This window comes from Papaver somniferum, chromosome 7, assembly GCF_003573695.1.
Source record: "Papaver somniferum cultivar HN1 chromosome 7, ASM357369v1, whole genome shotgun sequence".
In the NCBI taxonomy this organism is placed as follows: Eukaryota; Viridiplantae; Streptophyta; class Magnoliopsida; order Ranunculales; family Papaveraceae; genus Papaver; species Papaver somniferum.
The window spans coordinates 252,547,441-252,569,928 of NC_039364.1; the positions used below are offsets into that span (position 1 = coordinate 252,547,441).

Genomic DNA, 22,488 nt, shown 5'->3' on the forward strand with positions numbered 1-22,488 from the left:
GTATTTCAAAAATACAACGAAACGATGAACCTATGCAAAATAGAGAAGAAAATAATAAATAATTAAAAATATTGACAGGATGCTGGGAGCACGGACACACGACCGACCGACCGTGTCGTGGTCAATCCCACGCCAGTTTTATATTTTTAATGCATTTTATTATTTTCCATGATTTAATGAAAATTCTCTCATTTTATCAAATCTCCTTCGTCTCGAGGAAACTCCTCGGTTTCATGGTACTTCCATAAATTCATAAAAAATAATATAAAATTAAGAAAAGGAGTGTGGGGTGTGACCATTGGCCAATAGGCCATGCCTTGGTCCCAACCGGCCCCACACCCCACGGTTCCTTATTATTTTATTATTATTATTATTATTTCACTAATTTCATGAAAAAACTCCTTGATTTCATGGTATTTTGCACAAATCATCAAATAATAATAAAAATAAATAAATTATGAAAACTTGTTGGACTAGGCCTTGGCCGTCCGGCCATGCCTAGCCGGTCCCACACACCCCTTTGTTTTATTATTTTATTATTAGTTTTCCTTGAATTCATCAAATTCCTTGATTTCGTGGTATTTCTCTCAAATTAGGAAAAATTCCCTCAAATCATCAAAATACCTAAAAATATTAAAAAATTAGGGAAACTCGTGGGACCGGGCCCTAGCCGACCGACCATGCCTTCCACGGTCCCACGCGCCTTTGTTTTTATTATTTTAATATTTTTTGCTTCCCTGAACTCATGAAAACTCCCTAAATTCATCAAATTTCTCAAAATTCATGAATTTTTCATAAAATCATCAAAATATTATAAAATTAAGGAAAAGGCACCACGGGACCGTGGTCACGACCGGCCTACCATGCCTTGACCACGGCAGTCCCACGCCTCCTCATTCCTTATTTTATAATTATTTTTCATTATCTCATGGTGTTTTCCTCAGTTTCGTCGAAACCCTAATTTTGGCATATTTTTTCTCGAATGGATGCTCAATTGCACGCCAGAAAATATCAAAATTCTCAGGACTGAGATGCGGACGCCTTGGGGACACGATCACGCTATCTTGACCGACCAAGATTGGCTCTTTGGCCCACAGAAGCCGGTCCCATCAATTTTCACAATTTTGACATAATTTGCACAATTGCTCGTATTAGGTCCAAAACTCTCCCAAACACTTTGGATTTTCATGAAGTGATCGTCAGGCGGTCACGGGACAACCCAGGGCCGGTTTCATGACTCCATGGTCGGTACCTCGCCTCGTCATAATTAATTAGGTTTTCTCACCTAAGGCTCAGACGAGCATTTTCGAATAAATGATTAAATCATTCTTCCACCAACAAATCGTCAACTCTTCATGAGTTCTTCGTATTTTCTCACGTGAGCATATGGACGCTACATGGTTGATCCACGGTCCCATGTAGTCGCTCCCTCCTTCGTCCCATGGTTGAAATTCTGACGAACCATGAATTGATCATCAATTGATCAAATTAGGGTTTCTGAATCCAAGGACATCATTCCAGATTCTAACCTTAATAATTTTGCGACGACCTCACGGTCATTAATTTTATTAATTATGCTCGGTTCAACGACCATTATTCTAATTAATATTTTTTGGTACGCTGCCAATAATCCAACAGACGAGCAACACATGCTCAGACGATCAAATATTCAACAATTCATCACATGAGCAACACTTGATCAGATGATAAATATTTGCTCAAACCAAGGAATATTGGTTCAACAATCAATATTCAACGATCCACCGAATGAGCAATACTTGCTCACTTCATCGTAAGAACTATACCTCTGTCTCATGACATGTTCAATTCATGAGTTTCAGAACATCATGTTCAACTCAACGACTACATGGACTCATCGTCCCATCAAACCACGAAGTCATCAATTGACTAACAAACCACGAGACGTCAATCGTGTCACTTGGGGGGATATCACTTAGGGTTTTGGTCTGGCGGTCTACGACACGTGTGTTCAAACACACGATGGAATGTGAGCAAGTCGTGCAATCAGTTGATGGAATTCACGAGGTAGTGGGTGGAAAATCGACCAAGTCTCCACGCGTTGAGCAACTGGTTTCAAACATGATCTCCACTTCCCCACTCCTTGATTCCATCAACTGTCACACTTCATGGGATCATGGTGTCTAAAATTCCAGCAATATAAATAAGTCTCTGAATCATGATTGAATCATCAACATCAACAGTATCATCAATCTCACGTCTCATCGACAACACGAGATCATCAACTCATCAATTGAGCAACTACTCTCAATTGAGCAATTTCAATCATTCAGAGCTTATCATATTCAGAATTCACACACCCACAATCTCGATCACCATTGATCTCACACATTTCTCAGCTTCCCTCCTACAGATCAACCCATCCTCTCTTGTGACCGAATTTACTCTGGAACGATCATTGTCTTGATTTAGGCCAGAGTACTAGAAATTGATCTCTCGAATCTAAAGCACCCCCTTTGCAGCGGTGCATCTGTGTGAGGTTTAACATTTCGCTCGGTTCGAGGAGTCTCCTCCGTATGGTCGTCTCCTCAATTCCTTAAAAACCAGTAAATCGTTTTTCCCCATCTACAGATTGGCGACCATAGTGGGAGATCATTCTCTCGGTTGCAATCTCAATTCTCACAAGGATGGACGGTCTTAGGTCTGCCAATCCGGGTTTAAAACCCGATCCTAATATCGCAAGCTCTAGTGGTACCGCTAACACCACTTCTCCGACGCAACCTGCTACTACTACTCCTCCGAGCACTGGTGCTCCAGTGATCACCCTGCAAGCGACGATACTGGCGCCATCAACAATCTACTCTTCGGTTGATCTCCTGAAGAAACCAGAGAAAATCAGCCTACCATTGTTGATCTCATGAAGGTTCAGACTGACGTGGCTGCAACACAGAAACAGTTGTGTATTTATATTAAAACTATCACAGACAATCTTGCGTCTGAACGAACTCAGCCTCAACGCGAGAAAGGAAAAGCTAAAGAAACATCTTCAACCGCTGATCCTGAAATCTCTCCAATCCATGTTGTACATGATGAAGAATTACGCAAAGCTGCAGATGACTCTCCAGCAACGGAACCTGCAATTTTCATCACTCGTGAAGATATGGAGTGCTTTTTTGAGGATCGATGAAAAGACAAGACATCATCCGTCCATCGTCACCAACCTCCATACTGCCATACAGAGGATTCCTCTTTCAAAAGGTTATACCACTCCAACATTCATTATTTCTGATGGAACATGCAATACTCAAAAACATATTTCTCGGTTTCTGGAATTATTGGGCGAACACGAGCACAACCATGTCGTCCGTCTGGAAAAAATTTCAAAATCCTTGAAAGGCAGGGCATACACCTGGTACAACAACATCGCATCGTGAAGTATCACCGATTGGGGAGAGATGATTAATGCTTTCTACAGAGAACACTTCTTCGTGTCAGAGCAAGTCACTCTCTCTGATCTAGGAAGGATGTTTCGGAGGAACAACGAACATCCTGATGATTATGTGAAAAGGTTCAGAATTCAAGCCTTGGACTGCCACGACCCAAACGTCACATAGAAACAACTTGTAGACTTGTGCGTCAAAAAAATGATCCCGATCTACAGAGCCTTGCTGGAAAACCTCCGGTTCCACACTTTCTCAGAACTTCATGAAGCAGCCAAAACGATCAGCGACTACTACACCTGCTTTAAAAAGCAAAGTCTACAAGGTCGAGGAACCTCGGATCATCCGACGCCTGATCAACAAATAGTACGATGTCCGACCTTCCATGAACGTTGTTGCTCAAGGAAGAAAAAGGAAAGCTTCTGCTCAAACATGCGACATCCAACACCTCTTCCTACAAAAGCATCACGGAAGGATAACCAATCTTGCACAAACCTCGACCTGGCATCAACGAACGGGAAAATGATCGGACAGACTAAACTTCTCATGAAGGAGTGATCGAGTTACTGGAAGTCTGGGTTCAAGACGGTGCAATCAAACTGTTGCTCATCATAGAGAGCCAACATAAAGAATCCAAGGTACTGTCACCTTCATAGATTTATCAATTATTCGACAAGTAACTGCAATCTTTTGAAGCACGTCACCAAAGAGAAGGTTGATCCACAATAGCTTCAACTGGGCACTGGAGGAGTACACAAGAATCCTCTCCCAATCATAACCTTACACTCTACACTCTCTGAACAACCTATCAAAGAGGCAGTTCAATCCTTGGTCGAACGTGAATTGCTCTATCTGTCGAAGGCACAAAAGAGAGACATGTTACAACACTGAACCACATCGTGTCAAGAAGTCCATTCCGGAAATACTTCTTGAGCCTCCAGCCACAAACCAAGAGATGTACGACTGGGGACTGCTTACCACAGTCGAAGAAACGAATTTGGAAGAACGTTGATCGATGCCGGCACCGCCATCAACATCATTCCACTGAAAACCTCAGAGCCGCAGGCATCAGTCGACAAGAAGCTACTCATGCTCCCATCTCAATCAGAGACCTTGAAGGAGCGCTCGGAATACTTATGGCTACATCACTCTCAAAGTGAACATAAGTTCAACACTGGACAGAAACCAAGTTTCACATAAAGAAGATCCAGGATATGACATGTCCTTCAGACGAGCGTGGATCCACGCTGAAAATATGGGTACTTACAGAGCGCCTTTGGTTACACGTCTCTCCAACGAAGAAAGTTCTGATCCAGAAGATTTGACGGACATTCCATCATCAGAGTACTTGGAGGAATTTCAAACTTTGACGAGGTTGAAGAAAGAACCTGCAAAAGATGCATATACACATCCATTAAGAGGTTCCGCACTCAGGCAAGTCTCATCCCATGTCTATGTCATTTATTTCCTCACATGCTATCCTAGCATGGGGACTCAATTCTGCTAGCAACTCTGCAAGACGTTATGAATGGTAGCTTCACCACATTAGTATTTTACCAAGTGGTTGAATCTGACGCTCCTCCGAATCAAGCACTGAAACATTCATTACCGAGATGATGTCCAAACATGGCAAAGAACACTTTGGGCGTTTCTCCTCTAGCTTCCATGTGTTCCACAAAATCAGAAAGCTCTAATGTCTGCACAAGTGTCGAATCCCACTACTACAACGAAAGGGATGATGAATCAACAAGATACTCCAGGGCCGAGACGATCAAACCCCTAAGATATTCAATGCTTAAGGAATATACGCTTCAACACTCAAGCATCTAAAAAAGCTATCAAATTGTACTCCCAATCAAAGAGTACAGCTTCAACACAAATATCTCGATGATGACACATTGATTCAACACCAGCACGATCAAAGTGTAACTAAACAATAAGTCTTCATTATCTCATGATAAGACTTCTGAAGCATATGCAACATCATTCATATATGGATGGCACTAACTCCTTCAATATATACTGGGCAACCTGAGGTGATTCCGTGAAACTTCATCAACGGGTTTTCTCTACATCACAAGCCCCTGCATGATTGAGGAACTTTCTCTCTTCACCAATCACATCCAGTATGAAAACTGATGATGCTATCTACCGCAACAATGTTGACTCACTGACAAAACCAGATCGTGGTAAAGTTATGCTTTCAGAAGCATTCAGGTTGAACTCTCAGTACACCTTCATCTTACGGACGCTCAACTCATCAACTAGTTCATGAATGTAAAAGGCTCACTGGATGAAGGAGCAAAGTTTATATCTATAATCATGGTTCTAGCCTTTTCGGTCTTTGGAGCAACTTCAACCATGGTATCAGCATCAACAATAATCTCTAGAGGAACACCATCCATGATCTCAGCATCGACAAGGATCTCTGGAGCGTAATCATTCATGGTTTCAGCACCAACAACGGTCTCAGGAGCAACATCCTCAGGGCTTCATCAACTAATCATTCTCTGAAGTGTTACACATGAAGCGGACTTCTCTAAGACCAATGATTCATATCAAGATGTGCGGGCCTGATAACATGCTCACATGAAAGTCTTCCCAAAGCTGGCACGACTGGTGGGCATAATCCAAAGTCTTCTACAAGATGTTCTCATCACCTCTATAAATGAGATACAACACACTCCAGGCCATGAGTTTGCAAAAACGTACTAATGGGTGAGGAATGGGACAATGATTCCTCAACAAAAGATGTTCGTCCATGTCTCTTCTACAACATACCAAAAGGGCGCATCAATCGGACATACGAGCTGAAAGATACGACATTTACTGTGAGGTCTATGAAATCTGAAAATTTGCACGGGATTACAAGTTATGAAAGTGCATACTTTATTGATTTCCCTAGACATATCCAAACTTAAGCATTCTGGTTGCATATGATTCCTCCGTCTCTTAGCTTCGAAAGTTGGGGTCAATCGTCAGATTTCGACGTTGTATGAGGTTCCTACAGCTTCCTGAGCGTACAACATGCAAACAACAATTTTTAGACGGGATTCATAACTTCCACAGTCGATCGGTGTCCACCAGGTCCTTCCGCTAAATCCTTCATCAAGGTACCTCCAACTTCGACCACCTAGGTCCTTACATCAATTTTTCTACCTGGGTCCTCTATCTAGGTCTCACTAGAAGAAGGGAGAGACTTAACAAAATACTGGGGACTGACGGTCCACTTGTCAAGACGATCGATTTCACAATCCAAAACCGATCAAGAAATCAAGACCAGAATAAAACCTCACATCTCTCAGAAGTCCAAGGTTCAAGATATCATGGAAAGAAAATTAAAGAAAGTCAGCAAAATAAGATTTCTGCTTTTCTTCATCCATCTTCTTCAACACGGCATCACTGGTGGTGAAAGAAGTGTCACCTTCCACCGCTTTCCTTATAGCATCAATCTTTTGATGAAGCCACTTCAGATTGAAGCCAAGTTCTTCAGCTTTCTTCAAGTTGTACTCCCAATCAAAGAGTATATCCCGGGTGACAGTATTTCCAGTTGTGATGCGGATATCATTTATAACACGCAATATGTCTTTTACTTGCCTCGTAAAGAAATAACTATGCTCCGGATCCTTGGTAGCGACGATGTGCCCATACATCTTCCACGGTTTCTCGTACAAGCCTGCATATCCAATGGGAACGCTGAATCCGCCAACTAGTTCATGATACGGGAGTGAAGCATCGAACGGAGGATCAAAATCAACTCCTGCACTTGGATATTCATGCACCACTATACGGTTCTCAATTACTGGAGCAGCCTCCAGGGCAACGGTTTCTTCAGTATTCTCTACTGGTGTTTCGGTTTCTTCTATCACTGAAGCAGCAACAATCTGAGTTTCCAAGACTTCAATGACAACCTTGTCATGGCCTTGAAGTGCAGAGATGGTTGTCTCTTCATCAATAACTCCATGGAAGTTTGAGTTATCCTCATTGGTTTCAATATCCTCAACTTCGGTATTTGACACCTAATACGAAGATTACATGAGGATTAGAGTCATTTAAGCTTGAAACAAAATGAGATCATAAAATACATCATACAATCAATCCAACATTATCAAGATTAATCATTATACACTCAAGTCACCAGCAAATAGCATGAAAGTCATGAAAATACGTTTACGGTAACCTCGTCTGAAGAAACTGTACTCTGCCCTGTACTAAAAGACGAACTGGGAGCAATCTACGAGGAATATGAATATGGGTTATATACCATTCTCTTTGTATGGATGTCCTCTACAACGTCTCAAAATTTCATGACAATCCGATGAACGAGCAAAGAGATGTGGCTAAAACATGGAGCAACATGTCATCTGAAAAAGTTCTGAAGGTCTCCTGGAAGTTCACTATTTCGCCTTTTTCAGGCCCTAAACATGCTCAAACTTCAAAGATATTCTTTGCTAAATCTTGGAAATTTCCTGGTCTTGAAGATACATATGAAAACCGCAAAAATCCGACTTCGGACGAAGATTCTACAGCGTTTCTAGTAAAATCTGAAGTTTGAAATTTTCCGGTGACGTATTTCGGAAAAGTTATCCATAAATTCACATGGATTTTCATTCATTCATTCACGAATCAGAGATATCATACTTCTTTGAATAAATTACAGGAGATATACTTACTAAGGGAGTCTCTAAATCATTTGAAGGCTCGACGATGCCAGAATCTCCGTTGACAACACCGCTATCTCCATTCGGTTCGGGATTTCGGGAATTCTCCATATTCCCATCTCCCAAAGAAGAGTGCGCTTCATCAACATGATTCTTATCTACAATGATTTCTTCCTGTATTCATCAACAAAAATTATTATTATTTCATTCAAGGAGATGCCGCGATCACCTGCATGAAAGAGATATTTACATCGACTTCTTCATCAGTACTGGATTCCTGAATTGTTCGCCTGGGAACAAGTTGAAGACCTTCAATCAATGGAGAAAAGGTCTGAAAAGAAATAACAAAACCTTGGTCTCGTGATCCTAATTGCACGGGCAGGAAAAATTCATGACACAAGGAGCGCTAACAACTCACCAAAGAAACGGCTGGGGACTGCACGTCATTTGCTAACATCCTGTAGTCCTTACTTCTGGGTGCTCCGCCCCGAAGACTTTCTTCCATTTCCGAGGAGTCTACATTGATCTGAAACCTCACTACATGATCATTCTGTGGTATAGTTGATGAAATAACCAGGAGTACAACTCAGTATGAAGGATCTCTCATCACTCAGAGGTCCCAGAAGTACCATTTCTTGAAGTTACACCCGCGGAGATGTCATCCCTGGAAACATCGTCTTTGAAAGTGTCATCATGGGAGTCAGTCATTCTTGCAAAGTGGCTGTGACAGATGCATAACATTCAACGCGTCATTTATACAAAGCGCAGGATTCAGCAAAACAACGAATCATGGAATAAAGATGTTCACATCAGCGTCTGCAAAAATGGTAACTTTCAAATCTTACATGTTTACGGTTCCACTAACAGTACATGAGTTAATACTTCAAATCTTTCTCGTTCCTTCAAACCTGCTAAGACGAGCAAAATTCTGACATGATTTTCACAAAACCGTGAATAACCCACGTAAATTTTACAATGTGAACATTCACTGGTTTCTCAAAATCTGGACATACGTCCATTCTACGATTGTGAAAACTCACATATAGACATTCTTTCACCATGTATGGTTGTCTACTTTCAACAATTGTTCAAAATCAAAACATTGAAAAATATTTTAACGTGAAACTCACGTAAATTTGAAAAATATATCTATATATGCTAGTGCATCGTCGCACGAGCATCTGCCTTTGAAGCGAGAGTATATTTTCAAAGATTTCCGAAAGCTCGAAGATAAATTTTTCATGAAGGCTCATAAACAAAATTTTATTACTAACAGACGCACGTCTATCAAAAAAAAAACTTTTCTCTCGTACGAGCATCCACCTTTGAAACGAGAGTTTATTCCACTTTGTGAAATCTCACATATTTAAAATATAAAATTCCGGTTTTTGTAAAAGCTCATAGACGAATTTTATATCATTAGACTCAGGTCTATTTTGTTTGTTCATTAAACTAAAGAACGAACGAGCGTCTATTCATAAAACAAGGATTTGTTTTCATGGGCCCGTCCCGCGAATCCTGACCAACCACGGACTCGTCGTTTAAACCAGCGGTTCAACACCAATTTATGCTCATCAAACGATACTCCAATCATGACATTGAAGCCTTCATCAAGTCGTGGTTTGCTCATGCTCTCTAAATCCGGTAACGTCTCAACTTACGACTAAGTTCAATTACTGGTATTGTTATTTATGGCCGGAAAATCACCATTTAATGCTGACTGAGGAACACAGCTTTCCTCAGTAAGCAGGTGACTTAATGTAGATGGTGGATTTTCGACAAGGGCTAAAATCGTGAACTCATAATTATACGAAGCTCTGATCCAGCAATCAGACGTGAGTATTGAGACACGGGTCTCTCATCGAATTCTGAACGGAGAGTACTTTCTCTCAGAGTACATGTAGATATGTAGTCTCACGACTGGACAACGGCATATCTCATGTACACTGAACACTTTCAGTGATTATTTCTATATAGTATCACGAGATGGACGGCTCCTTGACAGCTTGCTCTGCTAGTATAGAGCGATAACGTCTTCAGGAACAAACAACGAGTTTAACCTGACTATATAAAGGATATGACTTACCGACAAGCTCATATCGGGATAATTAATGCTCCTAGACAGCTTGCTCTGCTAGTATAGAGCCACAAAGTTAATTATTCCTAATTAAGATTAATTCTGCCGTGACATTCACTACTGAATTCCCATAATAATCTATTATTGCTCCTATTCCATGGTCGAATCCACGACTGGTCCCATGGAATGGCAATAACAATTTCTCCTATTCCATGGTCGAATCCACGGCCTGATCCCATGGAATGGCAATGAGAATTGCTCCTATTCCATGGTCGAATCCACGACTGGTCCCATGGAATAGCAATAAACAATTGTTTTGATTCTATGATCGAATCCACAACTTGATCTCATAGAATAGAAATAACTATATTATCTCATTACTCCGATTTCATGATCGAATCCACAACTGGTCTCATAAAGGGTAATAGATAAATCTTAATTACTCCGATTCTATGGTTTCATAGTCGAATCCTCAGCTGATCCTATGAATTAATAATAAACATCTTATTGCTCAGTTTTGTGAATTATTCTCCACCGAATTCCACAATTAGTAATAAATAATCAACAACCGGGCGTCTGAGCTACCTCTAAGTAAGCCCCGATTCAAATGGTGAAGGTGTATTCAACGATGATACACCAACAATCACCGCATGAACGAGTATTTCAAAAATACAACGAAACGATGAACCTATGCAAAATAGAGAAGAAAATAATAAATAATTAAAAATATTGACAGGATGCTGGGAGCATGGACACACGACCGACCGTGTCGTGGTCAATCCCACGCCAGTTTTATATTTTTAATGCATTTTATTATTTTCCATGATTTAATGAAAATTCTCTCATTTTATCAAATCTCCTTCGTCTCGAGGAAACTCCTCGGTTTCATGGTACTTCCATAAATACATAAAAAATAATATAAAATTAAGGAAAGGAGTGTGGGGCGTGACCATTGGCCAACCGGCCATGCCTTGGAACCAACCGGCCCCATACCCCACGATTCCTTATTATATTATTATTATTATTATTATTTCTCTAATTTCATGAAAAAACTCATTGATTTCATGATATTTTGCACAAATCATCAAATAATAATAAAATAAAATAAATTATGAAAACTTGTGGGACCGGGCCTTGGCCGGCTGGCCATGCCCTAGACGGTCCCACACGCCCATTTGTTTTATTATTTTCTTATTAGTTTTCCTTGAATTCATCAAATTCCTTGATTTCATGGTATTTCTCTCAAATTAGGAAAAATTCCCTCAAATCATCAAAATACCTAAAAATATTAAAAAATTAGGGAAACTCGTGGGACCGGGCCCTAGCCGACCGGCCATGCCTTCCACGGTCCCACGCACCCTTGTTTTTATTAATATTTTTTGCTTCCCTGAACTCATGAAAACTCCTTCAATTCATGGAAACTCCCTAAATTCATCAAATTTCTCAAAATTCATGAATTATTTCATAAAATCATCAAAATATTATAAAATTAAGGAAAAGGCACCACGGGACCGTGGTCACGACCGACCGACCATGCCTTGGCCACGACGGTCCCACGCCTCCTCATTCCTTATTTTATAATTATTTTTCATCATCTCATGGTGTTTTCCTCAGTTTCGTCGAAACCCTAATTTTGGCATATTTTCTCGAATGGATGCTCAATTGCACGCCAGAAAATATCAAAATTCTCAGGACTGAGACGCGGACGCCTTGGGGACACGAGCACGCTATCTTGACCGACCAAGATTGGCTCTTTGGCCCACAGAAGCCGGTCCCATCAATTTTCACAGTTTTGACCTAATTTGCACGATTGCTCGTATTAGGTCCAAAACTCTCCCAAACACTTTGGATTTTCATGAAGTGATCGTCAGGCGGTCACGTGACAACCTAGGGCGGGTTTCATGACTCCATGGTCGGTCCCTCGCCTCGTCATAATTAATTAGGTTTTCTCACCTAAGGCTCAGACGAGCATTTTCGAATAAATGATGAAATCATTCTTCCACCAACAAATCGTCAACTCTTCATGAGTTCTTCGTATTTTCTCACGTGAGCATATGGACGCTACATGGTTGATCCACGGTCCCATGTAGTCGCTCCCTCCTTCGTCCCATGGTTGAAATTCTGACGAACCATGAATTGATCATCAATTGATCAAATTAGGGTTTCTGAATCCAAGGATCATCATTCCAGATTCTAACCTTAATAATTTTACGACGACCTCACGGTCATTAATTTTATTAATTATGCTCCGTTCAACGACCAGTATTCTAATTAATATTTTTGGTACGCTGCCAATAATCCATCAGACGAGCAACACATGCTCAGACGATCAAATATTCAACAATTCATCACATGAGCAACACTTTCTCAGATGATAAATATTTGCTCAAACCAAGGAATATTTGTTCAACAATCAATATTCAACGATCCACCGAATGAGCAATACTTGCTCACTTCATCGTAAGAACTATACCTCTGTCTCATGACATGTTTAATTCATGAGTTTCAGAACATCATGTTCAACTCAACGACTACATGGACTCATCGTCCCATCAAACCACGAAGTCATCAATTGACTAACAAACCACGAGACGTCAATCGTGTCACTTGGGGGATATCACTTAGGGTTTTGGTCTGGCGGTCTACGACACGTGTGTTCAAACACACGATGGAATGTGAGCAAGTCATGCAATCAGTTGAAGGAATTCACGAGGTGGTGGGTGGAAAATCGACCAAGTCTCCACACGTTGAGCAACTGGTTTCAAACACGATCTCCACTTCCCCACTCCTGGATTCCATCAACTGTCACACTTCATGGGATCATGTTGTCTAAAATTCCAGCAATATAAATAAGTCTCTGAATCATGATTGAATCATCAACATCAACAGTATCATCAATCTCACGTCTCATCGACAACACGAGATCATCAAATCATCAATTGAGCAACTACTCTCAATTGAGCAATTTCAATCATTCAGAGCTTATCATATTCAGAATTCACACACCCACAATCTCGATCACCATTAATCTCACACATTTCTCAACTTCCCTCCTACAGATCAACCCATCCTCTCTTGTGACCGAATTTACTCCGGAACGGTCATTGTCTTGATTTAGGCCGGAGTACTACAAATTGATCTCTCGAATCTAAAGCACCCTCTTTGTAGCGGTGCATCTGTGTGAGGTTTAACATTTCGCTCGGTTCGAGGAATCTCCTCCATACGGTCGTCTCCCCAATTCCTTAAAAACCAGCAAATCGTTTTTCCCCATCTAAAGAGTCGCAGCAACAAAAGGCATAGTTGCACAGACTTCGTCAAATTCTTTCAAATGTATATATGGACTCGCCGCGTCCAAACCATGAAACTTAGGCAGTGCTTGTATCTGCCCATACTTAATCGACACATTGCCAGCATTAGCCGGAAGAACTATACAAGAAGGTGTAGAAGTCCTTTTCGGCTGCAAGTAATCCCTAAGGGTTCTAGGTCCATTAGCATTGGCTGCGGCTTCAACAACTATTCTAGCAGCTTCAGCCTCAAGCGCTAATCTCTCGGCTTCACCTTCCATTGGATGACTTGGGCGATTCTCTAATACCCTATTATCAAAACAGTGATAGTTACGCAGTCGATTAAAATGATCATACCTAGAATATTGCATAAACAAAAGAAATAAGAAACATATACAATGTTACCCAAATAACTGTGATTTCAGCAATATTTTAGCCTAATCACAACTGAAGCAACAACACTTGTTCCTTGCACCCGTAGCAGCTCCTAATGCCGCCAAGTCTTTAGATCTATCTTACTCCTTGTTAAGAAGCAACAGATATAAGCAAACTCTAAAACAAAACTAAAAATAAACCGATGCAAAACTTAATTCTAAGGAACACTAAACAATCCCCGGCCGACGACGCCAAAATTTGATCACTCTTTTGAGAGTATCAAAGATAAAGAAGTGTAGTATAGTCGTGATCGAACCACAGAGATTGTTGGTGCTCAGAAAAATTGTTTAGCAAAGCAATAATATAATTTTGATTTGTAATTGAGAAAACAAAGAACAATATTTGTAAAAGAGAGGAATAAATGTTGTGAATATACCAAGACTTTAAGGTTCCACCTAATGGCCTTGAGGTTCTTATATCATCAAAAGATAACTCGAATAGAAACAAATAGTAATTTGCTCTACCCGGAAGATAAGACATATAAATTTCTGAGTGTAACTAAAAGTACCATTACATAAAGATTGATATTATGTTCTAAATATAAAGCCCTGTTAAGAAATGTTACAAGGATTTCATAGCATTCAATGTATCCGGAAATCACACTAAATCTAAGAAGTTTAAAGACACACTCAACGCAAAATAGTAATCAAACAAAGATGAAATGGATTAAGCATTTAAAAAGAGTTATTGATGATAACTTAAGAACATTGAACCCATTATGTGTCCCCTCTTGTCTTGGCAAATAGGGGTTTAGCTTCTCATTGTTGTGTAGATAGCCATTAAATATTTCTATTGAAAAACACCAAAACAACAAATAAGAAAAACTAACAGCAAGACCTAGCTAGAAAACCAAAGAAGAAAAAGAGGAAAAAGTGGTATTCTAGCGTACCCTTTTTGGTTGATTAAGCTCATCCTTTATACATCAACAACTTGACTTCTTCTCTAACTACTTGATTCAAACACTTCCTCGATTTGGGTAACACTCCATATAGCTGTAACGTCTTCTACATATTTCTGCTCACACCAGCTGAAATCAGTTGTTGAGACTTAATTCCGGCCTTATTCCATTCCATGTAACCCATCAACATCCAACAGAGAAACCACAACTTACTTCTTAGCCGAGATACAAGGGCTGCAATCTGAATTCACTCGTCTCCCGCTGGTTGCACCAACTAAACCAACACACCAGCATATTTGAAGCACAAACAATAAAATTCCATGTTAACAAACCCCAATCCATCTGTTGTTGTTGTACAATCGAATTGATTCAAACTCTGTCCATGGGATAAACCCCCAATCTCAAATCTTATTTCAAAAGCAGAAACCCATCATTACTCAATTCAATCACCATTCATGCCTTTGCTGCCAGTATTAAGATCCAATTTCAGATATATAAAATCTCAAATTAAACCCAGCTTCATTCACTTCCAAGATCTGTACAGCCACCGTTTCACGGCTGAAAACTGCCCAGATGCCATCATCACCAGCACCATTTCAATTGAGCTCTTGACCCTTCTAGTTCTCGGCCATGACAGCAAAAACCATCTCCTTGTACGACTGAAACATCACCCATACAACATCCATCCAGTCAAGATCAGGTTACAGACCATACCCATTCAAGGAACCAGACAACACCACAACTGACTGCACTTTTCTTCCTCCATTAAGACCCAAACTTGAATCACAAAACCCCCAAATTTCAGTCCCATTGTTGACCTAATTTCACGATCTGGTACCGTTGCTGTTGTGCTTGTCCACAATTAAGATGTTCAATTCAAACCCAACATACGAATCCTATAAATTGATCCATGCCAAACCTCCAAATTCCATTTGCTGCTGATGTAGAAATCATGAATGAATTCACCTCATGGTAATAGAGTAAGCCACGTCTTTGTTTCTCTAGACCCACTAGTGCATCTCACACGTTTGGCAAAGAAGACTTCACTCCCTAAAATCAGCAGTTCTGGCCACCGGATTGCTCAAGTGATGAGGCAACATGAGCTGTTGACTTGCCAGTAAATTCATGTGTCTTCTAGGTCACAACTCTCCGTCTTTATTTGGTGTCGTGATTGACTTGAGTGGTGCTGATATATAAAGATATCAGACCAGTCACTTTGGTCATTTATGTCGCAAATTCCAATTAGCTCATTTAGCCGTTCATTCTTTGGATGAACGGATTTCACTTGTAATTCCTGTAAATGACTTAAAACAATACTGCGTATAAAAATGTCGCACTTACGTGCTTATCAAATTCCCCCACACTTACATTTTTCTAGTGCCGAGCAAAACAAGAAAAAATTATATCCGCTACACAGCTGGATATGGAGAGACGTCTGCTAAATAGCTAGAAGGAACAACTAAACAGCTAGACGGAACCACTAAACAGTGATTGAGAAATGTCTGCTAAACAGCAAGACAAATCCGCTAAACAGCTTGTTAGAGCATGGCTCGGTTGAACCTACCAAGCGTTGGTATGTCAAGTTTGGTTGTCATATTTTAGTGAATCAAAACTCATGTTAAGAGTCGCTTGAGTATGTACTAGAGTTAAACTTCGTATAGGTTAGCTTGAAAGTATTAGGATATGAGACATTACAAGTATTGCGAAGACTTGAAGATGTGAAGAAGCAAGGAGCTACAACGACAATAATCATCCTTCCACTTGAGGTTAGTGATATTTGACTTGAACTGTTTCATTCCCTAACGTATCTTTCAAGTCGTGCATATTGAAAACATAACTGCGAAGCATATTTGAACTCTAGATAGACATAGTATTAAGGAATACAATACGAGGTTTATTGCTTAACCATTAAACTTTGTAGATAAGACATCGCCATAATCATTTGAATGCTATTGTGATTATGTATGGGTATGAGGTGAGGATTTCACATATGGAACAATGTTTACATGTGTTCTAAGGAAGTAAGTTCATAAACTTGTTTTGTGAACCGAAAAGGAAATTGCCAGGTGTTATTAGTTTTGTTATTGATTGCATATCTTATGAACAACCAATATGTGTGATAAAGTGGAACTGCTCACAACTTGTTGTGTTTTTGGTAGAACTATTCACAAAGGCCTGACTTTTGTATTGATATAACTTTTATTAGTAAAACCAATCTTAAGTAATCACCTTGGTATGATCAGATTATGTCTGCCTTGGGGAAAGGGAACTGATCCTTGTAAGGAAAAGGGAACCGATCCTTGTAAGGGGTGCAGTACATCAAGGGGAACCGATCCTTGTGGGGTGCAGCAAGGTTTACAGCAGAAAGGGGAACCGATCCTGTGAACATGTGCAACACGTATAAGTTAGATACCATATATATGTGGGGAACCGATCCTAGTACCTAGTCAACTGAATCTTTTGGGAAGCTAGTGTGACTATGCGTAGTACTCACATGGAGGTAGAACCGAAACTTGTTTTGGTAGAACCGTAAACCCATGATTGTGATTGAATGTTGGTTTGATCAATCACATAGTTCTTGAAAGTCGGATGAACCAATTCTAAACTTGTTTGGAAGTGTGGAAAATCGGTTTCAAGGTTGTAAGTGTGGAAGAGAACTTACAAAGTAAAGATGTCGACAAACTTTGAACACGTGCTGAGAATGTTTATTTCTATAATTGTTCAAAGATATTCCTTAACGGCTAAGGGAAGAGAATCCCAGGATCGAAACACAAATAATTTAAGAATCTTTTAATTAAGGTTATTAATTTCATTTGTATAGAAATTACAGAATTGGTAATGTGCATTTACTAATTATATTTTCCAAGAGATTTCGATTGTTATTTTTGGACAGAACATTTCCAGGAATTATGAAAACCGAATCTGTGCATTTATGAATATCTTGAGAATATTTTCGGTTTTGGAAATTCCTTGGTATCCAAACTTCCTTGTCTATAAATACACGAAGTTTGCCTTTCTAGCAAACTAATCCTTCGTAACAACAGACTTCCTCTTTTGTCTTTGTTACCGGTGTAGCCGCTTATCGGAGAGGAGAGTAATCTAATTAGGTGAAATCTCTTACGGCCGCTCGTTTTAAAGTCTTCTTTGAGAAGCTCTAGTGCGACCCGTTGGTGGGAAACTAGATAATTGCGGTTTATCTTTATTTTCGATTGATTTGATTGACTAACAGTGGTTGAAATCTGATTGCACCTAGTTTGTTTATTCTTGAGAATCTTCTCTTCTGATATAAGATTCACTCAAACTAGTTCAGAGTTTCGACAAGGATCTTTAGACTGTTGTTAGTTCTAAAGACGATCTTGTGATAATCCGTCGTTAACAGACTCCGTTCTGTGCGTGATTGATCACAAGAGATTCAAGTGATTGTGTGCAGGTTTTTATTGAAGATTTAAGAAGATTTGAAGACAAATAAGATATTGAAGATCTGACTTGGGTTTTATAATCTTTGGTGTGCACAATACTTGTTTCGGTAAAATAGGATCCAATTAATAATCGGTTTATCCTTGTGGTATATTGGATTGATTAATTGAGTAGATCGACATCAACACGGTTCTTCGGATTAAAGGTGTTGTTGGCTTAATTTTAAACGATTACCTTAGAGTGATTGAACATAAGATAAATCTAGACCCGACGAAGGAGTTTATGTTAAGATAAACGGAAGAGCCTTTGTCCGACTCATCACTTGGTTGAATAGAGTTGATACCAAACAGATTTCTTGTTCCTTTACTGTTTGGAATACGAACCAAAGGGATTGTTCCAAGTACGTGACTTATTCATAGGTCGGAGGCGTGGGAATACAGACGGAATTAAGTGAACTATAGGGTTAGTTACTTGGTCTCAACTATACGAAGTTAGGTGTAATTTTGTGTAGCGGCTTAATCCTAAGAGTATTCAATTCTGGACTAGGTCTCGGGGTTTTTCTGCATTTGTAGTTTCCTCGATAACAAAATCTTGTTGTGTCATTTACTTTTATTTTTCGCATTATAATTGTTTTATTATAATTAAAGTAAATTACACAAACGTTAATTCCTATTTACTTGATAAGCAATCCTATTGTGTTTGGTTAAGTCCGAAGCTTTGTATCAAGTAAACATACTTCGTTGTTGTATTGTCTCAATTTCGTATCCATAGACGATCACACGAAGTGTGAACCGATTAGTTGTATTGTCTCGACTCAGTCCATAGACAATCACTTTCGGAGAAAGGACTTATAGGTAGTAAAAGTTTTAGCTTGAGGTATATTTGGGTACCCTCTCCTTTTCACAGCTGGATTAAAGGTGTCGGCTAAACAGCTAGACAAAACCACTAAACAGTGGTGTAGAATGACCGTTAAACAACTGATCTTATCATGTAAAATTTTCATTCATTTTTTTTAAAGCATTAAAATGTACAAGCAACAATGAAACCTGAATATGCAGACAGAGAATCAGAAAAGCATGGATATAATTCACCCCACCCCCAACCTAATTTCTACATTGTCCCCAATGTGGCAGTGGTTAAAAACAGTTCAAAGGTGGAAAGGGGTAATCAGCCAAGCACAAACATATTATTCATGATAAAGAAAAGAAAGAAAATAAAATAAAACTACATTATTTTACCACTGTTGCAGGTCAGTTCGGTTGCATTTAGCCCATGCAACAAGCCTTTAAACCTCAAGCTCGCACAAGAGGACGAGTTTTTGTCTTGTGAGGGCTTCCAGCTGTGATACCCATAAACACAAGGGTTGTCTCCCTAAAGCGCTGAATTTTATGTCTCCAGCCAGACATATGCAAAACACAGCCAATCAAGCATAAGAAGAATCCTCAAGAGTCGTGGTACCGACTTCTGGATTCACAAGTTCCAAAACTGGTTTCAATAGCTGCACATTAACCCTGAAGATGTTGCTGTTATTAGGATTTTGAATGTCAACAGTACAATCACGAAATTCATTTTTAACATTAAATGGGTCTTTCCATTGTGACTTGAGCTTATCAGAAAACAATTGCAAATGAGAATCATAGCAAAGAACTGGTTCAACTGTTTCCCTAATAGCATGTTTATCAAAACACAATTTCATTTTACATTTGCAGTTTGTATCTTCCCTATTTCTGATCTCATGAAGCTCATTGAGCTGTGACTTCCTATATGCGGAAATACTAGGATCAATTCCTTTCATGTCTGCAATACTCCAATCTGCAGCACTTATATGCTTCCTAACAACATGTGAATGCATTGTTTTCTGTTCGTCATTAAATTCAGATGGTAAGAAAACTTGAACATCTCCATTTTGGCCTAAAACATCATAATCCAGTTCATTAGAAAGGAGATTTAGGTCAGGCTTTGGGAATTCTACAGATGGAGACAATGGCTCAGTCTCACTGATTAGAGTGACTCAAATCTAAATCCAATATATTAGGAAGACAAGCTTCTAAAGGAACCTTCGCTTCTAGACGAGATGCTTTTTACTGCACACATGTTTCAATCATATTAACTTCATGAATATCATCACTACCACCTGGACCTTTACATGCATCAAATATATTCAACTCAATAGTCATATTTCCAAATGAAAGATTCATTATCCCAGTTCGACAATTAATCAAGGCATTTGCAGTTGCAAGAAAAGGACTACCTAAGATGACAGGTATTTCTTCACTAGCATTAGCTACAGGTTGAGTATCCAAAACGATAAAATCCACCGGATAGTAAAATTTATCGATTTGAATTAACACATTCTCAACTACCCCTCTCGGTACTTTAACGGATCTGTCCGCAAGTTGTAGAGTGACCGAGATGGATTTTAATTCACCTAAGCCCAACTGCTCATAAACCGAGAAAGGTAGGAGGTTTACACTAGCTCCCAAATCTAGAAGTGCTTGTTTGATCATGAAATCCCCTATTATACAAGAAATAGTAGGGCATCCCGGATCTTTATATTTGGGAGGAGTGTTATGTTGAAGAATAGAACTTACCTGTTATGTGAGAAATACTTTTTTCTGCACATTGTGCATCCTCTTGACCGTGCGGAGATCCTTCAAGAACTTGGCGTAAGCTGGAACTTGCTTAATCAAGCTCAAGAGAGGTATGTTGATCTTCACCTGCTGAAAATCATCAAGGATATCCTTATTATCAGCCAACTGTTTAGTAGAAAACAAATGATGAGAAAATTGAGCATGCATTTTCTTATCAACATCAGAATTTTCATTTTCAGCATCACTGTGACAGTCACCGCCCTTGGGTTTTGGAGACTTCTCAGGTTCGTTTACCTTCATTGGAGTCTCTATCACCTTACCACTTCTAAGAGTGGTGACAACATTAGCTTGCTCCAAGTTAGAATTTTTAACCTCAAATTGGCCCTTTGGGTTAGGTTGAATTTGGGCAGGCAATATCCCTTTCTCCCTAACATTGAGACGTGATTCAATTCTAACTATGCTGGTTTTCAGCTCATCCAAAGTCTTCATAACATTCTGATTTATCTGTGTCTGTCCCTCCATAAAAGTTTGTAAAGTATCCTCAAGATTATTCTTATGAGGTGGCACATAAGGGTTACTAGATGACGACCCTTGGGTAACATTAAGACCATTCATGGTAGGACCATTCCTCCAACCGAAATTAGGATGGTTTCGCCAATTTGGATTGTACGTTTCTGAATATGGGGAGCTAAATGGTCTTTTATAAGTATCTATGAAATTTGCTTGGTCATGTAATACTTCTTGAAATGCTGGGATCGTAGGACAATCCTTAGTCTAGTGTTCCAGACTTTCGCAAATACCACAAGCATGTTCTACCGAGTCAGCTACCTTAACTACATTTGGTTTCTGAATAGCATCAAATTTCTTGTGCAAGCTAGCAATTTTAGCATTCAAATCATCTTCCTCACTCACCACATACATTCCAGGTCTAGAGGTAGCTAATGGTTTGGACTTATTTCTATCCGTTGTGCCTGAAGTATCCCAATTCTGGGCGTTTTCAGCTAGCGAATCAAAATAAGTCAAAGCATCATCAGGTGATTTATTCAAAAATTGACCATTACACATCACTCACGCATACATGAATTCAGACCATCATAAAAGAAGTTAATTACTCTCCAAATTTCATAACCATGATGAGGACAGCTAGAAAGCAAGTCTTTAAATCTTTCCCAACACTCGAAAAACGACTCATTTTCCTTTTGGGAAAAACTCACGATATTTTTCCTAAGAGTGATGGTTTTATGCACCAGAAAAAACTTTTTCAGAAACTCTCTTGTCATTTCATTCCATGTCCTAATAGTATTTGATCGCAAAGAATGCAACCAAATCTTGGCTTTCTCCTTTAGAGAAAATGGAAACAATTTCAGTTTCACGACATCTTGAGTCGCATCAACAAAAGGCATAGTTGCACAGACTTCGTCAAATTCTTTCAAATGTATATATGGACTCTCCGAGTCCAAACCATGAAACTTAGGCAGTGCTTGTATCTACCCATACTTAATCGACACATTGCCAGCATTAGCCGGAAGAACTATACAAGAAGGTGTAGAAGTCCTTTCCGGATGCAAGTAATCCCTAAGGGTTCTAGGTCCATTAGCATTGGTTGCGGCTTCAACAACTATTCTAGCAGCTTCAGCCTCAACCGCTAATCTCTCGTCTTCACCTGCCATTGGATGACTAGGGTGATTCTCTAATACCCTATTAGC

The 22,488-nt window shown here is 39.5% G+C and overlaps 1 non-coding gene across 1 annotated transcript; it reads left to right on the top strand.

Annotated features, from left to right (window-relative positions):
- The first annotated feature begins 21,907 nt into the window (after positions 1-21,907).
- LOC113300800 lies at positions 21,908-22,014 on the top strand. The gene has a single exon (XR_003335924.1). It is a non-coding gene; the product is annotated as a small nucleolar RNA R71 (small nucleolar RNA).
- The last annotated feature ends 474 nt before the right edge of the window (positions 22,015-22,488 follow it).